This window comes from Symphalangus syndactylus, chromosome 3 (genome assembly GCF_028878055.3).
Source record: "Symphalangus syndactylus isolate Jambi chromosome 3, NHGRI_mSymSyn1-v2.1_pri, whole genome shotgun sequence".
Taxonomy (NCBI): domain Eukaryota; kingdom Metazoa; phylum Chordata; class Mammalia; order Primates; family Hylobatidae; genus Symphalangus; species Symphalangus syndactylus.
In genome coordinates, this window is record NC_072425.2 from 28,853,608 (window position 1) to 28,860,810 (window position 7,203).

Below are 7,203 nucleotides of genomic sequence, written 5' to 3' on the forward strand. Positions count from 1 at the left end.
AAAACTGCGGGGATCATGACTAATCAATCAGTTTGGAGAGGCCGAGCTATCCAGCTTTCCTTCACTTTGCCGTTTGCCTCCTTTCCTTCGCTCCCGCTTCTCCACCCCCTCCTTTTCTCTCTCTCTCTCTTTTTTTTTTTTTTTAAGAAGACAATCTTAAAGTAACAATTTAATGAAATTCTGTACACACCCCCTTACGGTCCTCCCAGCTCTCCTCATTCCTGCTCAAAACACACATTCCTGTTTTTGTTTTGTTTTGCTTGCTTTTTTTCCCTCCCTCACTCCCCCCACTTATTATTATTATTTCTGATGGCAGGAGAAAAATCTGTCTCTTCTCTCAGGATTCCCTTTGCACTTTGCTGGTAAACCTCATCCTTTTCTATAGCACATAAAGAGTCTTGAAACTTGATTCTTAGATTTTTTTTTTATTCTCTCTCTCTCTCTGTCTCTCCCTCCTTCCCTCTCCCTCTCTTTCTCTTTTTCTCACTCTCTCCCTTACTCTTCTCTTACTCTTCTTCCCGCTTCCTCTCTCCTCTCCCTTTACCTCTTTCCCTCTTTTTTTTTTTTTTTTTTTTTTGCTTCCCCTGTCCTTTTCCCTCTCAGAATTTCCTTAAAGTTGTACAAGATGAACCATTCCCCTCTTTTCTGAGCCCCCAGATAAGGCTGGCTTCAGCTAACCCAAATCTTTCCAAAGTTCTTATGGAATCATCAGAAGAAAATAGAAGAAAGTCACTGTCCAGGACATCTGCCTTTCAGAAGCCGTAGTCCTAGTACAACTGGGTCTCTGAATTCCTTCAAATACTCTTTAAAATACTCTGTTGGTCATTAGAAATTATTTTAATTTTATAGGAAGAAAATGAGAGAAAAATACTAATTTGCCTAATTTTTTCAACTTAAGCAATTCAGGTCTTCTGAAATTGTTTAAGTCACAGGTAAGGATCTGACCATTTGCTGCTTTGTAGGTCTGTTTTTGAACTGGGACATACATGTAATATATTTTTTTCTTCTTTTTTCCCCCTCTTTATAGAACTCAAAAGCTCCCCCTTATGGCAAAACAGATCTTCTTTTATTTTGTCCAAGTGTTTAATAAGTCAAAACGTGTTAGCAGTGGTGGATTACAAACTATTAATTACCAATCTATTCCAATAAGGTAGTGATAAAAATATTCTGTGTGAAGTTTGCATGTGAATAGCATGCTGAAAGCCTGCGATGAAATTAACTCCACTAAATTGTAACTTTCTTCTCCAATTGCTCTTATCTTCCGAGCTGCTCCAGATCTTTCTTGAGAGCTGGGAACATTGCTACACGCTTCAGGAAGAGAGAAAACCAGGGAAGAATGTTTGTTGGTGAAAGTATGACGATTTGTCGGATGAGCAAATGACTCAGACATCCCCTCTATGAAAGCTGGAATGCGATATATGCAAAGATTATGGAAGCTTTCTGAAAATGGGAGATCTCAGATTCATACCTTCCTAGTTTAGAAAGAAGTTGCTGTATAGTCTTAGACTAAGAACGTTTGAGCTCTGTTTCTGTAGTCATAAAATGAAAATAGCACAATAACCTAAATGTGTTTCCAGAGACTGGCTGGAGGAAAGAAAATCTTGGGTGCACAATGTCATGAATAAAGAATTTGCCTAAGCAAATCTTTGAGTTTTTGCAACTCCAAGTCATCTGTAAAAGGTTGCCGTTGGATAAAAAGAGAGCGATGTTGAACAACATAAATTGTATCATTCAAAATCCCCCTTCCTCTCCAGTAGAGGTTGGACCATGACTACTGATTTACTTCAGTTGTGCCAATTAGGCATTTAGAAACTGCATGTCTTCCAGGGGGATTTTAAGTCATTGTATACAATAATTTTGAATATTCCTAGACAACTGGGAATTATTCAATTCTCAGACCAGCAGTGGGAGCACAAGATTTTTACTTCTCATTTCCTACTCGCTCCAACACATATCAGTTCTCTGGCCTTGAGTAAGTCACTTCATTTCTCTTCCCTTCCACTTCCTTACCTTTGAAATGGGAATATCTACTTGGCAAATTTATTTTGAGGACAAGATATGCTCTGGGGTATAATCTTTTGTAAACAATAAAAATGATATATGAATACCATTTGTTCTATTGTTGTTGTCAAAGACAAAGTGCTCCTCAGGTTCTTGAAGACAAACAAGAATTGAGGAGGCCAAGTTATTTCTCTCCTCTAGGAGGCAGGAAAACGAAGGGACAACGAAGTTCATGTCTTATGGGTCCTTGAACTCCTTGATCTCAGTCCCCAAATGCATTGGGATCATTTGGCAAGACATTTCACTCATCCACTCATTGAACATACATTTACTATTTGTTTCCATCTGTCTTGGAAGCCATTCTAACTCTTTATGCATATATGTATGTATGTATTTGCTTGTTTTTAATTGAGTGCATAAAATTAGATGAAATTTAATTATTGGTTCATGACCCACCCTAACCCTTGATCTACGACTGACATTCATATATATATGTATATATATAAGACCTTCATATATATATACACACACACACACATATGTATATATATATATAAAATGTATCATGTGCTGCTATCCCTTTTTTACTACAACACTTGATCTTTTATGGATGTGTTCCCTCTCTTGTAATCATTTTTAGTAGAAGAGCAATCATTTGAATGTCAGGTGACTCAGGATCTTATTCTGCTTTGGGTAGGATCTTTAGATCTCATTCTGTTCTCGTGTAACATGAAAAAACTGGAATCAAATATTCCTAAGATCACTTCCAGATTTGAAATATAATGTAGCCTCTAATTATCGAGTAAGGCAACAATTCCCATCTAGTCATCCAATATTCAGTTAGTTTCCTTCCTTCCAGCCCTCCTCCCCAGGGACTCCCTTAAATTCCTGGGGATTTTTTCCTAAAAGGTACCTTGACTCTGTTTCTTCACTCTTATGATATACTCCTTCAGTGTTCATTTTGCTTGGTAATTACTAAAAGCATTTTTCCAGAAAGGACATAAGATTCTACTGGAAGTTAGAAAAGTAACATCAAAGTAGAGCCCTAAAGATTGAGACTGATTTGAATGTGGGTGAGAGTGGTTAAAAGTACGTTTCAGAGTCACCCTGACCTGGGTTCCTATGACTCTCAGCAAGTTGCTTAATTTCTCTGAGTCTCTGTGACCTTACCATGGAGTTGTCATGAGGATTAGATTAGTGTGTTGCATGACATAGTAGGTGCTCAATAAATAAGTACCCTCTTTTCATTTCCACAGATCTAATTTGTAGTGGCCCTTTGAGCTTTTTTTCTCAGCTTTTCTCTGGAGCCAGAGCCCTATGTACTTCTTATGTCAAGCCAGATGGATAATTCTCATCTTAGAATTCCTAAAGCAAGCATCGTCTGTCTCACAGAATCTGGAACTCACTGAGATAGGATCTCCCATTGTTCTTAGTGTAGTGTCCTGCTTATATCTTTCCTCCAAGATTAGAACCCTTCAAGGGTGAAGACCTTTAAAGGCAAGAATCTTCAAGGACCAGTTCTGTCACCTGCTCAGAGAATCTTCAACTAACTGCACCGCTCCCCAAGCAGCCTGAAGGGCTCCCTCCTCTGGGCCCTTGTAGAACTTCCTCTGAATTTCTGTCAGCACACCCTCAAAGCAAATTCTCAGGCATAATTATATATTGGCATGCTTCTTTTTTCCATTTGGGTCAGAGACTGTTGCATTCATATTTGTTCTTTCCCAACTGCCTAGCTCAGCGCTGTGCATAAAGATGTTTGTCCACAACCCCTGTTGAATTTAAGTATATATATTTATATATGTTGTATAGCTTCTTTTTTTTTCTCCTGTGATGCCAATAATGGTGCTATGAGTCTATTAGTTTCTTAATAAACAATTAATTTAATTTCTTTGTTTTCTCTGCCTCAGTTTTCCCAGATGATGCATCTGTGAACACCCTGACAGATATAGTTCATCAGTTGCTCAAGTGAAGGTCACTAAAAAGAATGTAGGCTTTGGAGCAGAATAAATTGGGTTCAAATCCTATCTTTGCTAAATAACAATTATAATAACAGCTTACGTTGATTGAGTATGCACTGTGTTCCAAGCAATATGTAAGTGCTTTTTATTGGAACGATCCCATCTAATCCTTGTAACAAACTTACAGAAGAGATCTAATAATCATCCCATTTTACAGGAGAAAAAAAACAACACTGAACTGGAGAGACTAAATAAATAATGGAGAGCTCAGCCAATCCAAATCTAGCACTCTGTGAACTAGCTCAAAGTGATAGGAAAAATCACTTAAACTTTTGAATTTCATTTTTCATTTTTATGGATTTCATGGGGTTATCTGGAAGATTAAATAAGACGTGGATATCATGTTGCACAGTGATGAGTACATATGTCAGTGGGTGTTGGATAAACATTAACTTCTTTACTTCCCCCCAACAGTAGTTTAGTTGTTTTAATTTAACATATATACTAGAGTTGACAATTATAATAATCACACCAGCAGTCATAATGACTCCCTCATATTAAGCACCCACTATGTGTTGGACCCTGCACTAAGTTTTTAACTTCACAAGACTAGGAGGTAAATCTGAACACAATTTATCTGAATTGCCCAGCAGTTTCTATCTGTCCTTCTGTCTTCTTAAGTCATATGAAAAATAAATTTACCCACAGCCCAGAGTAGTTTTGAGAATCTCCAAGATCCTTCGGAAACAAAAATTAATACAGTGATTTACTAATTGCTGTTCTGAGTTTGGAGCTGCACAGAAAGAGAGCTGGTGATCAGATTGTTTGCCTGAGCTGGAGGTAGGGGGTTGGGAGTCAGGGACCTCTGAGGCTAGAAGTGACCTCAGGATGTTTTCCTCTGTATGTTTTTGAAATTTTTGTGTCCAATAGTGGTTGGCTTAGAATCAACTAGAGTTCTCTCCTAACCTTCCTGCAGGTTTAAGACTAGGAAACTAAAATAGAAACGTCTGCATTGCAACCCAGTTCCTTAGACTCATGCCACGGTGCCCTATTTTGTTAGTCTCAGGTGCCCAAGGCATTTTTTATCATAGAATTTTAATTAAAGATGAAGACCACTAATTTATATTGCATGCTTTAAAAAAATTGTAAAAAGGCATATTATTTTATAAATTTCATTTATTATTCCTTTAGTAATAATAATTAGCTATGATTTAGTACGACAGACACTATTCTGATTGGTTACATATATTTAATTTTACATTCATTTAATCCTCAAATTATAATCTGTAATGTTTCTTATTTTCCTCAATTTTTCAGATTAAATAAAATGAAGCTGAAAATAATGAGATTTTTAAAAAGTTGGTGAGATTCCATGATACATTTGAACCAAGGCTATCTCTCTCCAAAGTTCACATTCTTGACTGTTTGGCTGGCCTACCTCTAATCCACCTTTAATCTTGCTATTGTTTTAAATTTTAATCAGGTAAGTATCTCGATAATCTCCTGGAAGAGGAAGCTTTGAGAGAAATCAGAAATGGGCTATGGTGGGCATTCTCTTCATTCAGTACATGTTGCAGTGTTTTGTTGAGCGGAAAATGAAATGTTTGATAACCCCTTCTGCTTAATTCCAGGACAAATGTATCTTGTGGTTTATTTGAGAGGAGGCCTTGAGTCATATAATGGACAATGCTTTCAGATCTTTTTTTTTTTTAAATTTTTTTCCAGAAATTGCAGAATCTCTGTCTAATTGACCACTTTTATATCAACTGAGATTGAAAGCGTGCAATTAATTTTTCTTCAGTGAAGACTTTCTCATGGGAAACTAATTCAGCAATGCTTTGTGATGAGCTCAATCTATAGCAATTGGGAATAACATGACTTGCTGAGCCCCTTCTCTGTGCCATGCGTGGACCTAACCTACATCCTCACAGCAACTCAAATAGTAGGTTTTGTTGTCTGTTCGAAAAGATAGGAAACTCAGGTTCAGAAAGAGGCAGCAATTTACCTGGAATCACCTAGCTAGAAGATGTATGTTCAAAGCAGAACTCTAACCTATGTGCTTTGACTTCAATGGAGTGCAGATATCTTCATAACATTGTTCTTGATGAAACATTAAAACAAATCATTCCTAGAGGATTAGTTTTTATCCCTCTCTCCTGTATTTTAGATTTATGCTCCTGTATTCCTTTCTATGCCACACTTCAAGCTTCTGGAAGTTGAGACCTGAGTCTTTTGCCTTTTGCAACCCCTCATGGGGTTTACCCTCTGTGTTTTTTTGTTTTTCTGTTTTATTTGTTTTTTAAGACGGAGTCTTTCTCTTGTCACCCAGGCTGGAATACAGTGGCACGCTCTCAGCTCACTGCAACCTCCGCCTCCCGGGTTCAGGCGATTCTTCTGCCTCGGCCTCCTGAGTTGCTGGGATTACAGGTGACCGCCACCATGCGTGGCTAATTTTTTGTATTTTTAGTACAGACAGGGTTTCACCATGTTGGCCAGGCTGGTCTCGATCTCCTGACCTTAGATGATCCACCCGCCTTGGCCTCCCAAGTGCTATGATTACAGGCGTAAGCCACCGCGCCCGGCCTACCCTCTGTGTTTTATACTGAATAGGAGTTGAGTGAACATTTGGTGAACTCTGTGAAACCTCCATAACCCTTAGCTATGTCTGACTTCCAGAATTTTGCCATGCTTCTCCCACACCTTAGCTTGAGTCCTACAAATTCTTAAAATTCATTTGAAGAAAGTCCTGACTCTTTCAGGAAAGTTTCCTTATACCTTCCACCCATTGGAATTAATCTCTCCCTCTTCTGAAACTCTCATACCTAATCCCCAAGCCATTGAGCCAGCACCGTCATGCACAGCCTTATGTTGCTACTTAGCTTGTCACGTGGACATAACCATGGCTAGATGGTATATAAGGATGATGTTAGCCATTAGTATCTGACACACCAGCTCATTGTAGTTTTGTGTGTGTGTGTGTGTGTGTGTGCGCTTGTTTTTTTTTTTTTTTTTTTTTTTAACAGAAAGTCCTTTACAATTTGTTAAATCTAACACTCTCAATTCACAAATAAAGATCCACAGAGGGGAGAGGACTCTCCCAAAGTCACACATCCAAATCATCCCAAAGTGAGAATTTCCTAACCAATATGCTTTCTACTAAAATGCTGCTTCTGTTATTGCAGATGATGATAATTCATTTATTCATCAATAATTATTTATTTATCTACTGTCAATTGTGTGCCCA